The sequence below is a fragment of the Athene noctua genome, unplaced genomic scaffold (assembly GCF_965140245.1).
Source record: "Athene noctua unplaced genomic scaffold, bAthNoc1.hap1.1 HAP1_HAP1_scaffold_417, whole genome shotgun sequence".
Classification (NCBI taxonomy): domain Eukaryota; kingdom Metazoa; phylum Chordata; class Aves; order Strigiformes; family Strigidae; genus Athene; species Athene noctua.
In genome coordinates, this window is record NW_027437874.1 from 1 (window position 1) to 12,959 (window position 12,959).

A 12,959-nucleotide genomic window follows, 5' to 3' on the forward strand; every position below is an offset into this window, starting at 1 on the left:
ACAGAGCCGAACACAGACCCGAGCCCCGAGCCCATCCTAGAGCCGAGCCGAGCCAGAGCCCTGTCTAGAGGCGAGCCCAGAGCCGAGTATTGAGCCGAGCCTCGAGCCGAGCCCCGAGCCCAGCCGAGCACAGAGCCCAGAGCCGAGCCTCGAGACGAGCCCCGAGACAATCCCCAAGCCCAGCCTAGAGCCGAGGCGAGTCGAGGCCCGAGCCGAACCCAATTCCGAGCCCCGAGCCCAGCCTAGAGCCGAGCCGAGCCAGAGCCCAGTCTAGAGACGAGCCCAGAGCCGAGTATTGAGCCGAGACTCGAGCCGAGCCCCGAGCCCAGCCGAGCACAGAGCCCAGAGCCTAGCCTCGAGACGAGCCACGAGACAATCCCCAAGCCCAGCCTAGAACCGTGGCGAGCCGAGTCCAGAGCCGAACCCAGATCCGAGCCCTGAGCCCAGTCTAGAGCCGAGCCGAGGCTAGAGCCCAGCCTAGAGCCGAGCCCAGAGCCGAACCTCGAGCCGAGCCCCGAGCCCAGCCGAGCACTGAGCTCAGAGCCGAGCCTCGAGACGAGCCCCGAGACAATCCCCAAGCCCAGCCTAGAGCCGAGGCGAGCCGAGTCCAGAGCCGAACACAGATCCGAGCCCCAAGCCGAGCCTCGCGCCGAGCCCCGAGCCCAGCCGAGCCCAGAGCCCAGAGCCGAGCCTCGAGACGAGCCCCGAGACAATCCCCAAGCCCAGCCTAGAGCCGATGCGAGCCGAGTCCAGAGCCGAACCCAGATCCGAGCCCCGAGCCCAGCCTAGAGCCGAGCCGAGCCCAGAGCCGAGCCGAGAGTCGGGCGCGATCTGAGCCTCGAGCCGAGCCAAAGAAGAGCCGATCCCTGAGCTCAGCGCAAAGCCGAGAGAAGACAAGCCCAGAGCCGAGCCTCGAGCCCAGCCTAGAGCTGAGTCCAGAGCCGAACCCAGATCCGAGCCCCGAGCCCAGCCTAGAGCCGAGCCGAGCTAAGAGCCCAGCCTAGACGCGAGCCCAGAGCCGAGTATTGAGCCGAGCCTCGAGCCGAGCCCCGAGCCCAGCCGAGAACAAAGCCAGGGCCGAGCCTGAAGACGAGCCCCCAGACAATACCCAAGCCCAGCCTAGAGCCGAGTCCAGACCCGAGCCCAGAGCAGAGCCACGAGCAGAGCCTAGAGCCGAGCCGAGGCCAGAGCCCAGCCTAGAGCCGAGCCCAGAGCCGAACCTCGAGCCGAGCCCCGAGCCCAGCCGAACACAGAGCACAGAGCCGAGCCTCGAGACGAGCCCCGAGACAATCCCCAAGCCAAGCCTAGAGCCGAGGCGAGCCGAGTCCAGAGCCGAACCCAGATCCGAGCCCCCAGCACAGCCTAGAGCCGAGCGAAGCCCAGAGCCCAGCCTAGAGACGAGCCCAGAGCCGATCCTCGAGCCGAGCCCCGAGACAATCCCCAAGCCCAGCCTAGAACCGAGGTAAGCCGAGTCCAGAGCCGAACCCAGATCCGAGCCTCGAGCCCAGCCTAGAGGCGAGCCGAGCCAGAGCCCTGTCTAGAGGCGAGCCCAGAGCCGAGTATTGAGCCGAGCCTCGAGCCGAGCCCCGAGCCCAGCCGAGCACAGAGCCCAGAGCCGAGCCTGAAGACGAGCCCCCAGACAATACCCAAGCCCAGTCTAGAGCCGAGGCGAGCCGAGTCCAGAGCCGAACCGAGATCCGAGCCCCGAGCCCAGCCTAGAGCCGAGCCGAACCCACAGCACAGCCTAGAGACGAGCCTCGAGCCGAGCCCCGAGCCCAGAGCACAGCCTAGATGCGAGCCCAGAGCCGAACCCAGAGCCGAGCCTCGAGCCGAGCCCCGAGCCCAGCCGAGCACAGAGCCCAGAGCCGAGCCTCGAGACGAGCCCCGAGACAATCCCCAAGCCCAGCCTAGAGCCGAGGCGAGTCGAGGCCCGAGCCGAACCCAATTCCGAGCCCCGAGCCCAGCCTAGAGACGAGCCGAGCCAGAGCCCAGTCTAGAGGCGAGCCCAGAGCCGAGTATTGAGCCGAGACTCGAGCCGAGCCCCGAGCCCAGCCGAGCACAGAGCCCAGAGCCGAGCCTCGAGACGAGCCCCGAGACAATCCCCAAGCCCAGCCTAGAGCCGAGGCGAGCCGAGTACAGAGCCGAACACAGATCCGAGCCCCGAGCCCATCCTAGAGCCGAGCCGAGTCCAGAACCGAGCCTCGACCCCAGCCTAGAACCGAGTCCAGATACGAGCCCAGAGCAGAGCCACGAGCCCAGCCTAGAGCCGAGAGCAGACAAGCCCAGAACCAAGCCTCGAGCCCAGCCTAGATCCGAGTCCAGACCCGAGCCCAGAGCAGAGCCACGAGCAGAGCCTAGAGCCGAGCCAAGGCCAGAGCCCAGCCTAGAGCCGAGCCCAGAGTCGAACCTCGAGCCGAGCCGCGAGCCCAGCCGAACACAGAGCACAGAGCCGAGCCTCGAGACGAGCCCCGAGACAATCCCCAAGCCCAGCCTAGAGCCGAGGCGAGCCGAGTCCAGAGCCGAACCCAGATAGGAGCCCCGAGCCCAGCCTAGAGCCGAGCCCAGAGCCGAGCCTCGAGCCGAGCCCCGAGCCCAGCCGAGCACAGAGCACAGAGCCGAGCCTCGAGACGAGCCCCGAGACAATCCCCAAGCCCAGCCTAGAACCGAGTCGAGCCGAGTCCAGAGCCGAACCCAGATCCGAGCCCCGAGCCCAGCCTAGAGCCGAGCCGAGCCCAGAGCCGAGCCGAGAGTCGGGCGCGATCTGAGCCTCGAGCCGAGCCAAGAGCAGAGCCGATACCTGAGCCCAACCCAAAGCCGATTGCAGACAAGCCCAGAGCCGAGCCTCGAGCCCAGCCTAGAGATGAGTCCAGAGCCGAACCCAGATCCGAGCCCCGAGCCCAGCCTAGAGCCGAGCCGAGCTAAGAGCCCAGCCTAGACGTGAGCCCAGAGCCGAGTATTGAGCCAAGCCTCGAGCCGAGCCCGAGCCCAGCCGAGCACAGAGCCCAGAGCCGAGCCTCGAGACGAGCCCCGAGACAATCCCCAAGCCCAGCCTAGAGCCGAGGCGAGCCGAGTCCAGAGCCGAACCCAGATCCGAGCCCCGAGCCCAGCCTAGAGCCGAGCCGAGGCTAGAGCCCAGCCTAGAGCCGAGCCCAGAGCCGAACCTCTAGCTGAGCCCCGAGCCCAGGCGAACACAGAGCACAGAGCCGAGCCTCGAGACGAGCCCCGAGACAATCCCCAAGCCCAGCCTAGAGCCGAGGCGAGTCGAGGCCCGAGCCGAACCCAGATCCGAGCCCCGAGCCCAGCCTAGAGCCGAGCCGAGGCTAGAGCCCAGTCTAGAGTCGAGCCCAGAGCCGAGTATTGAGCCGAGACTCGAGCCAAGCCCCGAGCCCAGCCGAGCACAGAGCCCAGAGCCGAGCCTCGAGACGAGCCCCGAGACAATCCCCAAGCCCAGCCTAGAGCCGAGTCGTGCCGAGTACAGAGCCGAACACAGATCCGAGCCCCGAGCCCATCCTAGAGCCGAGCCGAGTCCAGAGCCGAGCCTCGAGCCCAGCCTAGAACCGAGTCCAAAGACGAGCCCAGAGCAGAGCCACGAGCCCAGCCTAGAGCCGAGAACAGACAAGCCCAGAACCGAGCCTCGAGCCCAGCCTAGATCCGAGTCCAGACCCGAGCCCAGAGCAGAGCCACGAGAAGAGCCTAGAGCCGAGCCGAGGCCAGAGCCCAGCCTAGAGCCGAGCCCAGAGACGAGCCTCGAGCCGAGCCCCGAGCCCAGCCGAGCACAGAGCCCAGAGCCGAGCCTCGAGACGAGCCCCGAGACAATCCCCAAGCCCAGCCTAGAGCCGAGGCGAGCCGAGTCCAGAGCCGAACCCAGATCCGAGCCCCGAGCCCAGCCTAGAGTCGAACCGAGCCCAGAGCCCAGCCTAGAGGCGAGCCCATAGCCGAGTACTGAGCCGAGCCTCGAGCCGAGCCCCGAGCCCAGCCGAGCACAGAGCCCAGAGCCGAGCCTCGAGACGAGCCCCGAGACAATCCCCAAGCCCAGCCTAGAGCCGAGGCGAGCCGAGTCCAGAGCCGAACCCAGATCCGAGCCCCGAGCCGAGCCTCGCGCCGAGCCCCGAGCCCAGCCGAGCCCAGAGCCCAGAGCCGAGCCTCGAGACGAGCCCCGAGACAATCCCCAAGCCCAGCCTAGAGCCGAGGCGAGCCGAGTCCAGAGCCGAACCCAGATCCGAGCCCCGAGCCCAGCCTAGAGCCGAGCCGAGCCCAGAGCCGAGCCGAGAGTCGGGCGCGATCTGAGCCTCGAGCCGAGCCAAAGCAGAGCCGATCCCTGAGCCCAGCCCAAAGCCGAGAGCAGACAAGCCCAGAGCCGAGCCTCGAGCCCAGCCTAGAGCCGAGTCCAGAGCCGAGCCCAGAGCCGAGCCTCGAGCCGAGCCCCGAGCCCAGCCGAACACAGAGCCCATAGCCGAGCCGCAAGACGAGCCCCGAGATAATCCCCAAGCCCAGCCTAGAGCCGAGGCGAGCCGAGTCCAGAGCCGAACCCAGATCGGAGCCCCGAGCCCAGCCTAGAGCCGAGCCCTGAGCCGAGCCTCGAGCCGAGCCCCGAGGCAGCCGAGCACAGAGCCAAGAGCCGAGCCTCGAGACGAGCCCCGAGACAATCCCCAAGCCCAGCCTATTGCCGAGGCGATCCGAGTCCAGAGCCTAACCCAGATCCGAGCCCCGAGCCCAGCCTAGAGCCGAGCCGAGTCCAGAGCCGAGCCCAGAGCCGAGCCTCGAGCCGAGCCCCGAGCCCAGCCGAGCACAGAGCCCAGAGCCGAGCCTCGAGACGAGCCCCGATACAATCCCCAAGCCCAGCCTAGAGCCGAGGCGAGCCGAGTCCAGAGCCGATGCGAGATCAGAGCCCCGAGCCCAGCCTAGAGCCGAGCCGAGTCCAGAGCCGAGGTACGAGCGCAACCTAGAGCCGAGTAGAGAGCCGAGCCCAGAGCCGAGCCTCGAGCCGAGCCCCGAGCCCAGCCTAGAGCCGACCCGAGCCCAGAGCCCAGCCTAGAGGCGAGCCCAGAGCCGAGTATCGAGCCGAGCCTCGAGCCGAGCCCCGAGCCCAGCCGAGCACAGAGCCCAGAGCCGAGCCTCGAGACGAGCCCCGAGACAATCCCCAAGACCAGCCTAGAGCCGAGGCGAGCCGAGTCCAGAGCCGAACCCAGATCCGAGCCCTGAGCCCAGCCTAGAGCCGAGCCGAGCCCAGAGCCCAGCCTAGAGGCGAGCCCAGAGCCGAGTATCGAGCCGAGCCTCGAGCCGAGCCCCGAGCCCAGCCGAGCACAGAGCCCAGAGCCGAGCCTCGAGACGAGCCCCGAGACAATCCCGAAGACCAGCCTAGAGCCGAGGCGAGCCGAGTCCAGAGCCGAACCCAGATCCGAGCCCTGAGCCCAGCCTAGAGCCGAGCCGAGCCCAGAGCCCAGCCTAGAGGCGAGCTCAGAGCCGAGTATCGAGCCGAGACTCGAGCCGAGCCCCGAGCCCAGAGTCGAGCCTCGAGACTAGCCCCGAGACAATCCCCAAGCCCAGCCTAGAGCCGAGGCGAGCCGAGTCCAGAGCCGAACCCAGATCCGAGCCCCGAGCCCAGCCTAGAGCCGAGCCGAGTCCAGAGTCGAACCGAGATCCGAGCCCCGAGCCCAGCCTAGAGCCGAGCCGAGTCCAGAGCCGAGCCCAGAGTCGGGCGCGATCTGAGCCTCGAGCCGAGCCAAGAGCAGAGCCGATCCCTGAGCCCAGCCCAAATCCGAGAGCAGACAAGCCCAGAGACGAGCCTCGAGCCCAGCCTAGAGCCGAGTCCAGAGCCGAGCCCAGAGCCGAGCCTCGAGCCGAGCCCCGAGGCCAGCCGAGCACAGAGCCCAGAGCCGAGCCTGCAGACGTGCCCCGAGACAATCCCCAAGCCCAGCCTAGAGCCGAGGCGAGCCGAGTCCAGAGCCGAACCCAGATCCGAGCCCCGAGCCCAGCCTAGAGCCGAGCCGAGTCCAGAGCCGCGCCCAGAGTCGGGCGAGATCTGAGCCTCGAGCCGAGTCAAGACCAGAGCCGATCCCTGATCCCAGCCCAAAGACGAGAGGAGACGAGCCCCGAGCCAATCCACGAGCCCAGCCCAGATCCGAGCCATGCCTAGCCCAGAGCCGAACCCAGATCCGAGCCCCTAGATGAGACGAGTCGAGACCATACCCTAATCCCGAGCCGAGCCTCGAGCCGATCCCTGAGCTGAGCCGAGAGGCAAGCCCCGAGCCCGGCCCCGAGCTAGTCACCACGACCAGCTCCGTGTTGAGAGGAGCCGAGCCCGGAGCCGAGCCCAAAGCCCAGCCCAGACCCGAGCCAAGCAAAGCCTAGAGCCGAGCCCAGATTCGAGCCCTGAACCCATCCCCGAGCTGATCACAGAGCCCAGCACCTAGCCGAGACAAGACGATCCCAGAGCCGAACCCCGAGACAAGCCCATAGCCGAGCCCCGCGAAGACCCAAGCCGAGCCCCGAGTTGACCTGAGCCAAGTCCCAAGCCGAGCCCAGAGCTCAGCCTTGAGCCAAACCCCGAGCCGAGACCGTAGCCGAGCTGAGCCAAGCACCGAGCCAAGCCCGAGTTGAGCTGAGCCAAGCCAGAGCCGAGCCCAGAGCCAAGCCCAGAGCCAAGCCAAGTCTAGCCAAAGACTGATCCGAGCCACTGGCACAGACCAGAGCCGAGACCCGAGCCTACCCCCGAGCCCAGCCCAGAGCTGAGCTGAGACAAGCCCAGAGACGAGCCCTGAGCCAAGCCTGAAGCCGAGTAGAGGTGACCGCCGAGCCAAGCCGCAAGCCGAGCTCCGAGCCGAGCCGAGCCGATCCTAGCCCTGAGCCCGGCCCGGAGCCAAGCCGAGGCAAGCCCCGAGCTGAGCCCCGAGCCAAGGCCAGCCGACCCCGAGCCTTGACCAGAGCCCAATCCCGAGACAAGCCAAGTGGTGAGCCAATCCCCGAGCCCAGTCCCCAGCCAAGCGAGTCGAACCCAGAGCTGAGACCTGAGCCCGGCCCCGTACTGATCCCCAAGCCCCGCCCCAAACTCATCCTGGAGCTCAGCTCAGAGCCGAGCCGAACCCAGAGCCTAGACCCAAGCCGAGCCCCGAGCTGAGACGCGAGTCGAGCCCAAAGCCCAGCCCCGGGTCGAGCCGAGCCCAGCCCCGAATCAAGCTCCAAGTTGACCTGAGCCAAGCTGTGAGACCAGCCCCAAGACGATCCCCGAGCCGAGCCCCAAGCGGAGGCCAGCCGAACACGAGCACAGACCAGAGCCTAGGCCCGAGACGAGATGAGCCCTGAGCCAAGTCGAGCCGGGCCCAGGGCCGAGCCAAGCCGAGCCCCGAGCTCAGCCCCGAGCTGATCCCCGACACAAGCCCCGAGCTGAGCCGCAACACAAGTCCCAAGCTGAGCTCTGAGCCGAGCCCCGAGATGAGGCCAGCTGACCCCGAACCTAGACCAGAGCCCTGCCCCGATCTGAGCTGAGAACCGAGCCAAGCCCCGAGTTGAGCTGAGCCGAGTCCAGAGCCCAGCCCCTAGCCGAGCTGAGCCTAACCCCGAGTCCAACCTCAAGCGGACCGCCAAGCCGAGCCTCCAGCCGAGCCCCTAGCTGAGCCAAGCCGATCCCAGAGCCAAGCCCCTAGCCCAGCCCGGAGCCGAGACGAGCGAAGCCCAGAGTTGAGACGAGAGACTATCCCCGAGCCCAGCCCCGAGCTGATCTCGGAGCCCAGCCCCGAGCCAAGCCAAGCCGAGCAGAGCCCAGAGCCGAAACCTGAGCCTAGCTTAGCCCAGTCAAGCCCAGCCCCGAGCCCAACCTTGAGCCTAGCCGAGAGGAGCCCTAGCCGAGACCCGAACCTAGCTGAGCCTAGCCCTGAGCCGATCACGGAGCCGAGCCTCGAGTCGAGCCAAGTCTAGCCCCAAGCCGAGCCAAGAGCCCAGCCCCGAGACGAGCCGAGTCCAGAACCAAGCCCCGAGCCTAGCCTCGAGCCGATACCCGAGCCGAGCCTCGAGCCGAGCCAAGCCTCGAGCCAAGCCAAGCCCAGAGCCGAGCCCCGAGCCGAGCCTGGAGCTGAGACTAGAGCCGAGCAGAGCTGAGCACCGAGCCGAGCCCCGAGCCAAGCCGAGCCGAGCCTAGCCCTGAGCTGATCCCTGAGCCCAGCACTGAGCCAAGCCAAGTTGAGCCCATAGCCGAACCCCAAGCCGAGCCTCGAGCCGATCCCCGAGCTCAGCCCAAAGCCAAGCCCTGAGCCAAGCCCCGAGCCGAGCCCAGAGCCGAGCCTCAAGCACCCAGCAGAGCCCAGAGCACAGCTTCTAGTCGAGCCCAGCCCTAATCTGAGCCCCGAGCCCAGCCCTGAACCAAGCCGATCCGAACTCAGAGGCAATCCCAGGGCCTAACTGAGCCAATTCCAGACCCGAAACCTGAGCTGAGCAGAAAAGAGCCCCGAACCGAGCCGAGCTCCGAGCGGACTGGAGTTGAAACCCAAGCCGAAACCTGAGCCGAACACTTAATCGAGCCAAGCCCAGAGCCGATATGAGCTGAACCCCAAGCCAAGACGAGCTGAGCCCTGAGCTAAAACCCAAGCCCAAACTCAAGCCGTGACACGAGCCGAGACCCGAGCTGAAACTCGAGCCCAGACTCAAGCCGAGCCGAGCCCCGACCTGAGCTGAGCCAAACACGGAGCCGAGCACCGAGCCGAACATAGCCCAGACCCAAACCCTTAAACGAGCCGAAACCCGAGCCCAGCCTCCAACAGAACCGAGCCGAAACCCGCGCTGACCCCGAGCTGAGCTGAACCGAACCCTGCCCCAAGCTGAGCCCCGAGCCCAGCTCAGAGCCAAGCCTCGACCACTGAGCAGAGCCCAGAGTGCAGCTTCTAGCCGAGCCACGAGCCCAGCCACGAGCCGAGCCAAGCAGAGCAACTAGCCAAGCCCCAAGCCCAGCCCAGAGCGGAGCCAAAACATGAGCCGAGGCCCGAGTCGAGCCCACCCAAATCCCGAGACGAGACGAGATGAAACCCAATCCCACACTCGAGCCAAGCCACAAGCCTGGCCCCGAGGCAAGCCGATCCCCGAGCTGAGCCCAGAGCCAAGCCAAAACCTGAGCCGAGCCTCGAGTCGAGCTATGACACGAGCCCAGCCCAGCCCCGAGCCCAGCTCTGAGCCAAGCCGAGCTGAACCCTGAGCCGAGATGAGCCGAGCAGAGCCGAGCCCTGAAACGAAACCCAAGCCCAGACTCGAGCCAAGCAATGAGCCGAGCTGAGCCCCGAGCCGAGTGCAGCTGAAACTTGACCCGACCCAGAGCCGAACCTAGCTGAATCCTGAGGAGAGACAAGCCGAGCCAAGCCCAGCCCAGAGCCCAGCCCAGAGCCGAGCCTCGAGCACTGAGCAGAGCCTGGAGCGCAGCTTCTAGATGAGCCTGAGCCCAGCTGTTGGAGAACGGCTTGCAGAGAGCAAGGCCATGGGTCTCTGCAGAAGCTGATTGCAGCCATCTGAGGTAAACAAAGGAAAAAACCCAGGGTACAGTTATGCCAAATAACAGACTGTTATGTTAACAAAGAGAGAAACTGAGGTACACAATGGCCTTGATGGTAAAAACAACCTTGGGAAAGGAGGCAGGCCAGAAGAGGGAAGATGTTGTGACGTATCTGAAATGCCACAAGGGGCTGGGATATTATAATGTAGCCTTTTACATGTATCCAATAGATTTGTGAGTAGTATGCATGATTATTGTAGAGTGCTTATATAAGGTGTGATTTCTTTCAATAAAGTTGAAGCTTGCTCTATCATTCACATTGAATTGGCTGCTTGCTTCCTCTGCCCGTCGCAAGTGGCGCACTGAACAGGGTTACCCGAACCCTGCTTTTCCACCAGACGGAATCCGGGAAGCGACGGAACGGATTTTCGGAGCAGGAAGGCGAGAAGGTCACTGCCTGGTGCAGGAGATGTGTGCCGTCTCCTGAAGCGCCGGGATTTGTAAGGCTGACATTGGAGCAGCGGATCCACAATATTGCTTCAGGAGATACTGCGGACCGAGAGGGCTAATGAGGAATAGGCCGAAGTGGTATATCCAGGAAAGGCCATAATGAAGGCTGAATTTGGGGAAACCTAGGAAAAGCCAGCACTGGTTGTTAGCTACTGAAGGGATACTGCTGAAGGTCGTCAAGCTACGATACAGGAAAAGGAATCAAAACAAGTCTGCCCGGGCAGGACAATGGAACAAGAGGTAGCCCTCAAGATTTTTGCTTTTTAGAAAAGCGGGGAGTAAGTCCGATAAAAAACTTAGCCGCACTGATTGGTCTGGGCAAGGCTAAGGGACACTTTAAAGAGACAAATTTATTGTTTGAAGAAGCAGTATGGTGTGATAATCTTTTAGACTCTGATGCTGTAAATCCTGAAAAAGAATCTGAACTGTCTGGTCTGTATCCTCCCTTAATTGGGGATGATCTGTAGATAAAAGTGAGGCGAAAAAACCGTAAAAGTGAGGCGAAAAAACTTTGGTGCAAGGGAATATGGACACGGCAAGAAAAATTCTTACTCCTGTAAGCTATGAGCCGAGTCATCAGCCACGTTGGGAAGAACGGCATTTTTCTGTTATTAAAGATTTAAGCATTAATAAGAACGGGCTGCAAAAACTCAGACTACAACAGCTGTACTGGAGGCGATGGCTCAGGGATATCGATTGGCCCCATAAAAATTGGCTAACACTTTTAAGAAAAAACGGCATTCACGCTGGCACAGTACTCTATCTGAAAAACCGAGCGTGTGGATCTCCGTGCTCAGCGTTCGGAGCTGGCGGCGGCGGCCCGGGGCCTCCCTGACCCCCCCGCCGCGGAGCAGCTGCCTGCGGCTGAGCCCGGCACTGCGCGCTCGCCCCCCCCCCCCCGCCAAAAGCGGCAGGGGGATGCGGCACAGGCTTTAGATGTTCTTAATGGAATCTTCGTATTTGTAATATTTGTCACTTTATGTTGTGAGTGATAAGTGTCAGGAGCTCCTTTGTGTGTGTGTGTGATTGTGTGTGTGTGTGTGTCTGTGTGTGTGTGTGTGTGAGACGCGGCCCACTGCAGCCGCGGAGTTCTCCGCCCAGGGAAGCGGCCGGCCAGGAACTGCAGGGTCCTAGTGCCCGCCCGCTGGGGCATCGGTGCTGCAGTTTGTTTAGGCTCAGTGTTCTCAGTGTTACAGGTGAAATACCTCCTCTAGCAGGGGGCAGTCATTCTGTGTTGATTGTTGTTTTGAATTTAGGTGCATACTCTGAGGGGAGAGTGCACCTCTGTACCATCTGCCTAATGGAAATACTGTTAAAAAATCATCTGCAACCTTACAGGGGTTGTTTGTTTTACCAGGGGTCGTAGATGCTGATTATGAAGAGAAAAATCAAAATTATGGTCTGTACCCCTATGTTCAGTAACAAAAAAAAGTAAAAAAATGTTCAGCTTGTTAAAGAAGCTGCAATTACTCAGGATTTGGATCAGCAGGTACCCCTTAAATATTTTTGGACTAAAACAGTAACACAAGGTTAACTTCTGGTAAAATGTACTCTCGTTAAAGCTAAAAAATCTGTCGAGCTAACAGGCATTTTAGATACTGGTGCAGATGTGACCATAATATCTGTGAGCAGACTGGCTGTTAGCTCTGGTACCTCAAATGCTTTTCAGGGTTGGTGTCATGCTTTAACAATTTAAAGCAATGATCTCATTCATGTAAGGGGCCCAGAAAGCTGGGTAGCAAATATTCATCCATTTATATTGGAAACCCCTATTGCATTTTGGGGTCATAACTGTATAACTCAATGAGGAACTCAAATTGGATCAAATTTGTCTTAATCACCACTGTAGCACAACCCACCCTGAAACCCACCCTGACACTCACCTTGTGAACCGAATCACCTGTGTGTATTGTCCTGCAACAACTTAAAACTGTTATTAAGACTTTAAAAGATTTACAGACACTGTTAGGAACCATAAATTGCTTACAGCCGTTGTGGGCCTAACTCATGATCATCTGCATAGCATTTTTGATATTTTGTGAAAAGATCCTTCACTGACATCACCCAAAGTACTTACAGAAAAAGCAAAACAAGATCTTCACCATATAGCTAATAAGCATCGCAAGTACACTGCATTCCCCCACAGGACAAACCATCGTAGAAAGAGCGCACCAGACCTTGAAAGTGCTTTTGCAAAAACAAAAGGGGGGAGAGAGCTTGGCTCCAGGTCAGCCATTTGCTCTGCTGTAAAACGCATGCATTTCTCCCACCAGAATGCCAGAGCAACACAAAACCAGTTTTCTTTATCAAGGCATCCAGCTAAAAACATCCCTGCAACTTGCCCTGAATACGAGAAAGACTCCATCTCTTCAAACCTTTTAAACATCTCCCCTGTGTTACAGGTGTCACCAATATTGTGTCATTTTTCATCACAGATACCAAATCAACAAGAAGTCCAGAGCAAAGCTCAAGTGTTAACAAAAACCTAGAAAGGGGTAACTGGGAAGGACCATTTCCTTTAATAACCTGGGGAAGAGGTTATGCTTGTGTCTCCACAGGTCTCATCTCCAATGGTCACCGACAAGGTGTGTGCAACCACACCTGAGGGTGAGAGGCAGCCAGCACTCAGGATCCAGCTGTGGGTGCTGTGGGTGCCCCTGTGACAACAGTTTGCGATCTCTTTGATCTTTTAAGCAGAATGTCTGAGTAATGTTTGCTACTGCAACAGGACAAACTACACTACAGTTGCCAATTCTGTTAAGAGAAAATGCTAACAGTAATTGTAACTCCTTTATGAAATATATAGGCTTACTAGTCACTTGTGCAAAATGTAGTTTAGATAAAATATAGTTATTAATAAGGATAAGATGCTGTAAGAATGTATGTATTCCACTTCCTTTGTTTAGTAATATTAAGAATTAAGAGCTCAAGTGTTTAACCTTATTTAGAAACTCCCTTGGTTTTCCCCCTGGAGTAC